The following is a 12,832-nucleotide window of genomic DNA, read 5'->3' as shown; positions in this document are numbered from 1 at the left end:
AGTTTTCAATCGCACGCTAGTTGAGTGATTCCATCTACGACGGCAAAAACATTGCCGTCGCCAAATCAACACACCTTGGATTGCTGCGACAATTGCCGTATGCTGTTTAATCAAACGAAATGCGCTTCTTCATCGCGTGTCACACGGCGGTAGCCCAGAGCATCACGCAAGCTATTTTATGCGCTGACAATGCTCTTGTGAACTGTAAAACGTTTGCAACCTTATGAACACCGGCTTATTGTTACGCAAAAGTTATTCTTTCATTGAATGCTTATTGTTTACCGCTGTCGTTGCGAATATAAATCATCGTGAAAGAAGATACAGTTAAAAAGTGGAATTTACCTGCTATAGATTATCAAACAGAAGGAAAAGTTAGTGTGGTATTTTGCAAAATTTGTAAAGAATTTTATGACGGAAACAAATCGGAATTAGAAAAGCTACGGGGTTAAGTTAAAAAAGTAGCACAAAATTGGATAAACGGTTTTTCGGCAGAAAAGAAAAATGGTGCTTCTGATCATATGGCATTGCGCGTTCATGAACGGGCAGTTTTGCGTCTTCTAGTATTCCAGTGACGATGTGACAGCTTCATCCTCCCACACAGCGTCTTATGATTCCGATTCTGACAGAGCTAGTTCTTTATCAAACAGACTCGTGTTTGCTCGCAGTATCTCAATTGTGCCGAAATTATGTTAGTGTAAACGTAAATCGAGGCAATCATCTCGCAGTGAGATATTAATTTGTTACCGGTACCTGGTTGAACAATTAACGCTATTTTATGATAATTCAAAGTCGCTAGATGTCGAATTAATGTAAAACAAACGTAAATTTCTTCTTGGGCATTGTTACGCAGGCAGCAAAATTCGTTATTTTTGCATTGACTTCACGTCTGTAGACGTTGAATCAATGTAAAAATGATGATTTTTGCTGTCTGGGTACGCAATGTAACCCGCCAGAAAAATTAAATAGATTTGTGCTGACTCGAACGTTGAATCAACCCAAAATTAACTTACTTTTCCCCCTGAGTTATTTAACGCATCAGCGTGCGTATCGCTACTTTTGGTATTATTACATCACTACAAATCAAACAGTGCGGTCGTGACTCGTGATAGACTACTCTAGTATATTTTTCGCTTCTCGTTTTTTCGATTCAACGTCTGCAGACGTTGAATCAATGTAAAAACAACGGGTTTTGCCAGCTGGGTTGTGTGCTTTTGTGAATGCAAATGCAAAATCGCCCATTGCGTAATCACAGAAACCCTTTTAGTGGATGGAAGTCAAGTTGCAACCGTGTTTATCTGTCTACTATTTTTTATTCACATTGCAAAACATTTCTGCAATCTTGGAACAACAAGTGCATAAGTCAGACATAAATACAAACACGTTGACAATTAAAATAGCCTACTTCGGTTATTTAATCTATAAAAGAAACCCGTTGTGTCGAATAGCACAAAACGTGTGTGGCGAAATGTTTGATTAGTCCTCGACGTTTAGTCCTCTCTCAGTTTTTTTCGTTTTTTTTTTCGTAAGGCACGGCGTTTGTCGAATAGTGATGGCGCGTGTCGAGTGACCTTGTCACCGAAAAAGGCAAAAATCGCAGCCCTGGTTACTACAACTGAAGATGAAGGCAGATGTTGAGAAACTATTGCTACCAGTACTGTTTAGAGCAGAAAACTTCTTGCGAAAGCCGAAAGTGTAAAAATACATCAGTGACATACGGCAACCATTCTCACATATTTTAAAAAGCTTTAAACACATGCTTGATTTGAACAGTGACTCTTTGTATCATGCCACATCAGTTTATTTTAATATGGTCTGAACAGCTATGTAAGAGCAAACTGCAAATCTGTGTGTGTTCAAAGTCAGTTGAAAAAAAGTGAACACTTAAAAAATGGTCACCATACGCCAATAAAGTATTATATATATATACATTATTTTAATTTGAGTCCTTGAGCTACAAATGAATAATTGTCTCTATTGGTGGTTGATACTTTCATGGAGTATTCATAAGGCCAATAAAACGATAGAAACGTTTGCCTACTGTCAATTTTCAGCCTTCAAATTTGTCACCAAAAATTGGCAATAGCAGAGGTAAATGTCAAAGTGATAAAAAACTTATAAGTTATGTGGCCAAAAACTGCCCAAAAACATAGTTTAATAATAAATTTCCAGTGTAAATTTCTCTAAAATTCTCTTGAGCATATCCATGTAATGAATTATTTCTATGATTCTTATCCAGTAATCTTAACTCTGCAATCTGCATTCAAGAGACCTGTCATACTTTACCAACTTACGTTGGCTAAACAAGGGTCGCATACTCACTACTCAGACAATTCTGTGATCTGAGGGTGGAAGTCAGAAGTGGATGACAAAAATCTCTAAAATTTGAGAAAAAAACAAATAAATTATCACAATAATACCCAAATATTATAATACAAAGTACAAACAATACTTACTTTGACATAGGCCAATAATAGGCAACATTTTATAGTAGAAAATATGCTTGTATTACTGAAAGATGTTAAAAAATAAGCGATTTTTGACTATTGATTGCACAACCTTTAAATCCCTAGTGCTACACCTAAATGTTATCGAAATCAGCTGAAATTTTGCAGGTGAGTTTGTATCACCCATCCACACTCCACAGAGTACAGTATGTCAAAAGAAGAGCTGATCTGAATAATATAAAGGAATCAGCCACACCCTAACGTACAACGTACGTGTCACACATGTGTGAGATATTTTTTCAAACTTGGTTTTATGAATTTTTCCATTAGCTAATCTATTTCTTTCTTCATTCAACTAACTAATGAAAATTTGAAAAATTAACTTTGAATTGCCAAAAACTCATCAGCACCCAAATTTCAAGTATTAAAAGTAGGTGATCTTGCAAAGCTGGTATCTGCACAGTTCATTTTTAAATATGAAAATAATTTATTGCCAGCCTGTTTCTCTGGTTAATTTGTTAACCTTGATAACATACATCAACAATCAATATGGTATATACCAGACATAAGGCAAAAAATAGATTTTTTTCTACCCAGATTTGAGACCAACTTTGGCAAAAAAACACTCCATTTTTTGTAGGTACAAGTGCGGAGTGATATTTTACATGACATAAAAGGTTTATCATTTTATTGCTTTAAAAAGGTAGAAACAACTCTCACATGGATATGCATGCACGCTTTAAAGTTCTTAATGCAAAGGACTACTTTTCTCAATATCATCGTTCTTTTTAATCTTTGTCATCTATAGCAGTACCAAATCATTCTATTTATGTCTGTTTTCCATAATAATTGTTACATGGTAATTGGTGATGGGTCTGCTACTATTCGGTGAGTCCGATTCGGTGAGTTCCTAACCTCTAACCCTAACATCAAACCCCTAACCCTAAAACGGCAATGATAATTAGGCTACGGTACCCAATAATTTAAAAAAAAATTGAAAAAATCCCACGTCAAAGGATCGGACTCACCGAATCAGATTCACCGAAACGAGCCATTCCGATTGGTGATGGTGGTTGGTGGCCTATGCATTTTTTTCCCTGTTATATTTTGACTAAGCGGTCGTCTTCTTGGGAGACATGCTTGTGGCAGGCAAAGAACAACATTATATCTAATTTTCAACGAAATACATCAATCAGCCAACTAAGAACACTTTGGGACACTGCACGACAAAGGGAACATTGGAATAATTTACGAACTGAGCATCTAGTTCATCAAACGCCGCATCTCTAGGTATGATACTGTAGTATATGGCGATATTGAAACTGCTCAGCCTTGTGCCGATAGCCGAGAAGAAAGCCGCTTTCTTCACAAAATTAATTGAATTATGTTTTCATTAAAGGGGTATTAAAGGAAAAACCTGACTTGACGATTTTCCACGTTCTTTGTGTTTAACATGCTACCATAAAACGATTTTCAATAAAATTTTGCCCCATTGCGGTCTGACCACCATTGTGCGCGTGCTTTTGTCAGAGCTTTCAAAACGAGATTGGCCTGAGCAACGAAGCGTGCGACTGTAAAGAACGTCATAAAGTCTACGTCATAAAGTCTAGCAATCAACCAATCACGCAATAATTGTTACTGCGGGCGATTTGACTGTAGGCTATGTATGTATTTACATCAAAACAGCACATTTTAACATCAAAACAGCAGACAGTTTGCTCAAAACATCAGATTGGTAACGTGGCTTTTGTTATTGCTGGACTTTATGACGTATTCTTGAGCTGTGTTTGCACGTTTTGGTCATTTTGAAAAAAATGAAAATAAATGAAACACTGGACTTTGGGCCTTGCCAGCGCCATTGAAAACAAATTTTTTTGGGTAATTGTTTTTGAAATGTATTCTTGAATGTTCAGTTTACTCATTTTAATGCTTAATTCCGGTTTGAAATTTTCCTTTAGTATGCCTTTAAAGATCAAGAAGAAGTGGACAACACTGGACTGACTCTATTGCTGAAAATAAGATATAATAAGGATGCAAGTCGAAAATAAAGACTGTATGGTAGACTTATTTGACTGAACTAAAATGTAAAGCTGCTGAATTCATTCCGCCCCATAACTCTTGTGAAAAATGATTGATTGAATCTTTATCCTCGGACTGGGAAAGCTTCTTGAAGAGCTTAATCCTGGCAGTTTCGCATACTTGATACTTGTAGAGGCTTTGAATCGCTGACACAGGCCCGGTCACCGAGATTGACAGAGTAAAGTGTCCGATTGTTGAAGTCTTGTTGCCGCTAAATGGAGAGCAATCCTTAACGTGCGTTGCTCAAGCGCACGCCCCGAGAGTATAACCAGTGCCGCATGATCTTGAAGTTTTTTTCATTCCAGAAGTCACGTGCTAACCAACTGAGCTACCCCTGTGCGTTGCTCAAGCGCACGCCCCGAGAGTATAACCAGTGCCGCGTGATCTTGAAGTTTTTTTCATTCCAGAAGTCACGTGCTAACCAACTGAGCTACCGTATTGGGGAGGACATGAAAATCGAATGAGAACAAAAATCCGAATCGACTCCATTTTCTATAAATCAGGCAAACTCCAGCTCCACTCCACACCATGCTCAACTCTAGCAAAAACGAATAATGAATGAGCAGTTTGGAGTTTTGACTTTTTTTTACATTGGTTGGATGATCCTTGGATCGGATGCATTCTCTCATTGTTTTGTCATTTTGTGATTGTGAACTCCAACTCCAAGACGCTCCTGGCGGATATATAAACAGCTGACCAATTTTGAAAAGGGGAAAGCATATGCCCAGAAAGAGAGAGAAACCTTTTCAGTTGTTCAGTTCAGTTGTTTTTTTATTCTGACCATCATATCAAAACAATACACATCAACATAGCAAAGGTCAAGAAAAAGGTAGAAGCGACAAAACGCGAACGTTAAAACGTGCTTGTGATCGAAGTAAGTTATTGAGTTGAAAAAAATTTTGTCTATTATTTTGTCTATTACGAAAAATAGCATACGGTACCAATATAAACCGGTACAAATATATTCAACAACAGACAGGAAGCAGCGAAAGACTATTTTATTTATCGAGTCAGCTGCTTCTCGAATCTCGATACTTTCAGAGAAGTTTAACTTTTTAGAAATTTGAATCGCTACAGGCAGCAAGCGAGCATTATGCTCGTCGTCGTCGTATTGGCATCTGGGCCGAAGGTCTATCATTTACCACCCCAGATTCACGATGTTCCTGGAATACACTGGTAAGCTTCTAGAGAGCAGTTAGTCTTTGGTTTCATCATCCAAGACACGCAGATCTTCCACTCCATTAGGCAGGCCGAAGATGTTGCAGTCGTTGATGATGTGGTACCGGTATGCGATTTGTTCCTCTGCACCACAATCACAAGAAGAGAAAGAGGCCATTCCCGTTGGTGCTTGGTTGGGCGGAAAATCTCGACGCCGGTACGGAGACGGTGGAGACGAACCCACGTTTGTAGCGTCAGGCCGGTGGGACGGATGTCGGCGTCGAGGATGAATGAGTGGTGTCTGGTGGTGCATGCACTTCCATTCGGAATTCTATTTATAGTGCGCTCAATTATCCGTAAAGATATGTGTTCGTTGGCTTCGAAAAGCAGAAGTTGAGCGGCTGGCACGAATGGGTGTTTTGATTTCAGTCGACGGAGGTGCTCTTTTGAGGAAGCAGAGATTTTGGAGTGAAGTAGGTGGTTGGGCTTCAATTCCCGTCGACCGAGTAGTCTAGCTTCTTTGCGACAAAGCTAAGCGGGTTGGATGCCAGCAAGAGTAGGGAAATTGTTCAATGGTGTGGGACGCAGTGCATGAGCACTCACTGCGGCACCAGACAGGTGCACAGTAGGCTACTCTACTGAAGAGTAGGCTACACAAGGGATAGAGCTGCTATACCGTACTCAAAGTGTCAGCCCTCGCTCCCCAGCTGAAGCCTGCCAGGCGCTTCAGTAGCGCAGTGCACGATGTCAGTTTCTTGCGCAGCGACACAAAATGCTGGCGGCGCACGAGCGATCTGTCTAATGCGGTGGTTCCCAAAGTATGGGTCGTAACTCAAACGTAGGTTGCACATAGGGTTGAAAAATGGGTCGCTGCAAGGTGATTTAAATCTATCAAATCTTCAAAATCCCATGGATAGCTTTTCGAACCAACAGAGCAGTTCTCCAACAGATGGGCCAGGAGCAGCAGATAATGAGATCTACAGAAATGCGGCAGCTGAAGTTTTTGGGTCACATCATAAGGAAAGGCGAACTTGAAGATTTATCTTAAGTGGAAAAATGCTAGGAAAACGGTCAAGAGCAGTTCAAAGATTTACATTTTTGCACAATTTTCAACCACACATCAAAAACTCTACTAAAATTTGGCAAGACGCACGAGATCGATCAAACTGGAAAATCATTGTACATCGAGGGCTAGCCTATATCAGCCATGATACCTAGGCCTAGCCTACAGAGAGAGAAAAATCTATCAAAACAAAAAAAATTCTTTTCATTTTTAAAGTTCTTTCAATTCCATCGCAATCCGATTATTGCATCATACGCATTCATCTTAATAAAACCGGATTATGGTACCATTCTGTCGTTTTCTGAGAGTTTTAAGAGCAGTAGGCTACAAGCCGTAACTATAGCCAACTAACTGCTAAGACTTCGTGAAGGCTTGTTGATTACGAAAGTATTTTGGCGCTGATAAGTTCAAATTAATAGTTGGTGGAGTATCAGAGTTAATAGTAGGCTAAGGCTTGCTAGTCTACTACTACTGTAACTGTCTCCGCCGCCAGTGTAGCCAAATCGTTTGGCATCCGCTGGCTTGGATCAGTCTTTCAACAAAGTTGATAAGATCTCCATTCTGTTTTGTCCTTTGCGATGTTTTGCAATCGATGGAGATGTGGTGTGCTGAGCAGGGATCCCAGGCCAGCTTTTCTGATGTCAGATCTCAGCAGTTGTAATAAATTGGTACGGTGACGTCCGGTTCGGCCTTGGTACTTTTTGCTGCCAATTATTGCAAATTCAAGGGCTTTCTGAAGAGGTGAGTCCTGGTGAAGTCTCAGAATGTGTCCAAACATGTTCCATCTCATGGTGGAGATCTTGCAAGACAATGGTTCACTGTTGCATATTTTGTAGAGATTTTTGTTCGAGACAAGACTGTTTGGCCAAGTATGACCAGTTATGACACGTAAATGTCTTCGATGACAGGCATCCAATCTTTCAAGACTTGCTTTGGTAACAGACCAGCTATTACAGTTGTAGATCATAATTGGGATGCAGTACGCGTTGTACAGTACAATCTTAGTCGCAACTGTAATGGGATTCTCGATCTCTTGCTTCATAGTTTCCAGTGTGATCTGAAAGCGACATTGCCTAAATTGCAGCGGGATTTGACATCGGCAGTGCTGCACAATAATGATCCCAAAAGTTTGTGTGTACGCCATTTTTCGTTTCCTCGAATCGGTAGGCTATCAGTATCAGTTTCATTTGTGTCTGCAAGAAATATGTGGGTGAATTCAGTTTTAGTCTCATTCATAAAAAGATTGTAGTTTTACAGGTTCTTTGTAGCAATAGATTGTAATAGCAATAGATTCAACAAGCAACTTCAAGGCCCAACACTATACCATGGAAAATCACCATCGGCACATGGAATGTACGAGGCCTTAATGCTGAAACCAAAAAGCAAACTCTGGGCAAAGGCTTGCTAGTATGAATGTTTAGGCTAGTATAGGCTAGGCCCAGGGCCTCTGGGAGAAATTTTCACTAGGGGTACGAAGAGTTATTCCGGGCCCCCCTCTCACTCCAAACCCCGATTGTCTTGGGTAAAACGCGTGATATTTGCTTAGGCGTATTGCACACCATACAACATTTTACTGCAGAATCAAATTAATCATCTGACCAATAACCTTCTAATTAACTTTTGCATTCACCACATTCCTAGCAGAGGTGAACGAAGACCAGTGTTGTACGTTGACGCCGTCAATTTGACGGCGTCATTTGACGGCGTCAACTTTTTGTTGACGCTGAGGCTAGCGCCGTCAATTTATTTTTCAGTTGACGGAAGTGATAGCGCCGTCAACTATTTTGCCGATTTTAAGCGTCAAGCGCTAAGCGTAATTTTTTGTTTTCATGGAAAATCTCGTTTCACAATAAGAGTTTCACAATATATTCTGGCCAGCGCGACTCATCCGAATTACCGGCTTTGGCGTTGCTTGGAATGGCTCCCTGGAATACACGCGGAAGAAGTTCGCCAAATGGTGATCACCCATGTATTGAAAACGAGGGATCAGAGACAGAAAGCGAAAAATCCATGAATGGCATCGCGGACGTTGAATATACTTTATTTCAAGAGCTCTATGCCCCTGAAAAGAGCGATGTTGGTGCAGTGGACCTCGTTGAAAGATTTATACATGCTAAACTATCACAGCACGCTTGGAACAGTGATACCTTTCCGACTAAACGTTTTCAACTTGTTTTTGAAATACAACACACCAATACCAACCAGCGCTGCTGTGGAACGCATGTTTTCACTTGGAAAGGACAATATGCGCAGGGGCGCCGGAAGCGGGGGAGGGAGCGGATGTCCCCCTGCCCTCAAATTTCTGTGGATGGGGAGGGAATAGGGGGCAATGGTGTCCTTTTAAGGTCATGTAAGCTACTGCACACTTTGCAATATAACAATTTATGCTATTCGCTTTTAGCCTAATTATAATGTTCTATTTTTGCCTCAAAATAATATTCACGACACAAAATTATCCATCACAGTAAGTTATATTACATCATTATAAAATAGCATGATGCCCTTCCATGCCATTGTTGTTTGCATAGCGGACACTTGTATCATTACTCGATAATGAGCTGATAGATGAGCATTATCGCTATATCTTATTTTAATACTTAAAAACAAATTGGCCTTTCAGCAACAAAAGTGCCCTTTTTTCATACTCTTGCCCCTCCAGCCAAAAATCGCTCTGGCGCCCCTGAATATGCGTCCCAAACGCAGCAGATTGTCAGACAAACGTTTTGAAATGCTTGTTTTTCTGCAAGGAAATAACTAATAGGCTGAGCAGCTAATTACAATACAGTCTCAAAACATAATATCTGCTCTTTATAGCTATTGTTAGCCTGAACTTGGTTGAAATATTTCCGTTTTATGAGACGCTGGCAAAAAATAGCGCTAGAAATTAGCGCTGACGCTGACGCCGTCAATTTCTTCAAGAGCTTACGCAGTCCTTTACGCCGTAAAGTTTTTAGGCAATTCGCGCTGACGCTGACGCCGTCAAATTATTTCAATGACGCGTACAACACTGACGAAGACACCTGTTTTTGACTCCGGCTCCGCTCCTGCTCCGAAAGTATTGACTCCGGCTCCAACTCCGAAATTCATTTTAAAATGAAATAAGCGTGAAACTAACTTAGCCTATAGCCTACCATTTTCAAATAGTTTTTAAAAACACAAAAAAGCCCAAAAACACCCGGGTTTTTTAAAAAGAAATCCTAGCGGGTAGGATTTTAAAAAGCCCGAGTTTTTCTCAACCCTACTTTTGCTACACTATGCCCCCCCGGACAGGAGAATAACGAACATTTATGATTTAATTTAGGGTGGTTAAACAGAAACCTTTACACGTAAAGCATTAAATCACCACTTTGGGCACCTAATTTTAGCGCAATGCAACTCAATTATCTTTCCGGGCCCTTTTGCTACATTATGCCCCCCCCCCCCCCCCCCCAGGACTAAAGAACAACAACTTTTGTGCTTGAATTTATTCGTTTAGGATGGTTTTAACCAAACATTTTTGTGCGTAAACTATAAAATTACAACTTCGGGCCCCCAAACAATCACAGGACTCGGCCCTCAAGGGTAGGCTACGCCGTACCCTTCGTACCCCCCTCTCATAGGCCTTGAGTAGGCTTAGTAGTTTAAAATAAGATTAAAATAGTAGGAGGCTACAGCAGTTTGGAAATTTTCACTTCCGAAGTAGGCCTACGCAAACTTCAAATTTATTTGGAACAGTCCTACAGTAATTTACTAAAAAGTAGCACATTGCGTTGCAGATTTTATTGCTAAAACGTTAGCGTTTAAGGATAAGCAAATATCTTACAAGGCAGGATTTTTAGATTTGGGACTCACTTCTATTAATGATCATGGTAGGCTACTGCGAAGCCACAATGTGTGATGTGTCATGCAATGCTATCGAACAAGTCTCTGAAGAAAAACAAATTAAAGAGATATTTAGAAACCAAGCACCCGTAACATGTAGAAAAGAATCGTAGCCTATTTATATTCAGCACCGAGAAGCGGAATTGAAGCGAAGCTGATTTTGCTCAACAACGAATTCAGCGCTGTTAGCCTCCAAGCAAGCCACGCTGACATCGTACGTGGTCGCGCTACCCATATCTAAAGAGATGAAACCGCATAGGCTACGATTGGAGAAGTGCTCGTTACACCTACAGCCACTGACAAAGTCGGACTCATGTGTGGCAACGACGAAAAGTTTTATTTTTCTCTTGTAAGCTTATTTTTTTCTTGTAAGCTTGTATATACGTATTAGGGGAGACTGGGGTAAAGTGTGCAATGGGGTAAGATGAGCAACCCCTGTTTTTGGAAAAACGAGTCGGCGAAATTTTTTTATTTTTATTCTGGATGTATCACTCATAATGCCACTTCACTCAATGTATTTGTTATGTCCACTGACAATTGCATTTTACAATGGCACGCAATTATATCAGATTATATTGCATATGTCGAAAATTCGAAATTTTTATTTTTTTGCCAAAAACTGAATAACTTTATTGTTACACTATGTAAATCAAATCTGTTTTTTTGTATTGGTAAGTATAAAGTGTGAGGATATTCAATAAAACGTTCAGGTTGGTTAGTCTTGTAGTTTTTTAAATATTTGTAATTTTGTCACAAAAATCAGGATGGGGTAAAGTGTGCAATGCTAGTTGAAGTACTGTATCTTGGAGCAATTGCTCAACTTTCCCCAAAAGAAATAGCCTTAGCTTATTTAATGTTTGAACTGTTGAATTTGTGTCTTTTTAGGTTCGTATTGGATAAAAATAACAGTGTTGTGTTGTGAAGCATAATGCCTCGCAATTATACAAACTAACTGACAGGGGAATGCTTCAACTTAATCGAATTGCTCAACTTACCCCAGGTCATTGCTCAATTTACCCCATACAATTTATGCCGGGGTAAGTTGAGCAACACGCGAATAAGTATCAATATAAAAAAAAATAAAAATCGCAAGGTGATAAAACTCAATCTAAAATGTAGCTGATTCACTAGTGCTTTAAGTTTACCCTATTAAAATTTTCTAAAACAAACCGTTCTTTTGTAAAAGCGACTTAAGCAAAAAGGTGCTCATCTTACCCCACCCTCCCCTAAATGGCAAAATCGTCATTTCCGTAGGGTGGCAAATTGACTAGTAGACCGTATGATCGTCTCGTTGTCTCCCTGTCGGTATGGGAACTTGTGTAACTTTGCATAGTGTATTTTAATTGCATATTTCAAACATGTAGCCTACCTATGTTCCTGTTACTGACAAATAAAACATTGATTGATTGATTGACGTGGCCTCGAAATTGCAGTCCATCTCGTCCGTCCATCTCGGAAAGTGGAACTGAAGAGTCAACGGACACTGGAAAAAACGCACAGCTAGGCTATTGGTTTACGTAAGGTACGAGGGTGACATGAATCTCAAAGAAGAATTTCTGTTTTGCACATCATTGACAACAACGGCAACTGGCGCAGACATCTTCAACGTTGTGGACAACTTCTCTTACTGCATCGTGAAGTGAGGTGGCTTTCAAAAGTCAAAGCTTTAAAATGGCTAGCCAATTTACGTTGAAAACCGAAATCACGATTTTTCCAACAGAATAAAATTCAGTCTTGGTCCATCATTTTCGCAATGACATCTAGTTTTTGGAATTAGGCTATGCCAAATGTCAGATTTGCTTGAAAACTGAACGAATTTAACTTAATTTGTCCCTCCAAGGAGATAAACATCAATATTTTAGATTGAAATCAAAAATTGATGCGTTCATCAAAAAATTGAACTTCTGGAAACCAAGCGTCATTTGTCGGCAGCCGTGGCCGAGTGGTTAGCGCGTTGGGCTCGCAGTCGAGAGCCTGCATGTTCGACTCCAGCCACCCGCACTTGCTGTTGTTTCTCTGGGCAAGAAACTTTACGATAATTGCCTCTACCCAGTGATCGATTTCGAGTAATGGGTAGTACAAAATTTAAGTCATAAGTAGAGTAGACAACCGGAAACAGACATTGCCGTCGGCTGCAGCGTGGGTCAGGTGTATGTCGGAAGGCGTACACCGATGCATAGCGCTCAAGTCCGCTTTCCCGCAATGCAGGATAAAGATAAACAAACAA

This window comes from Aplidium turbinatum, chromosome 1 (assembly GCF_918807975.1).
Source record: "Aplidium turbinatum chromosome 1, kaAplTurb1.1, whole genome shotgun sequence".
Taxonomy (NCBI): Eukaryota; Metazoa; Chordata; class Ascidiacea; order Aplousobranchia; family Polyclinidae; genus Aplidium; species Aplidium turbinatum.
The sequence above is the reverse complement of the archived record's forward strand: the minus strand, read 5'-3'. Positions refer to the sequence as shown.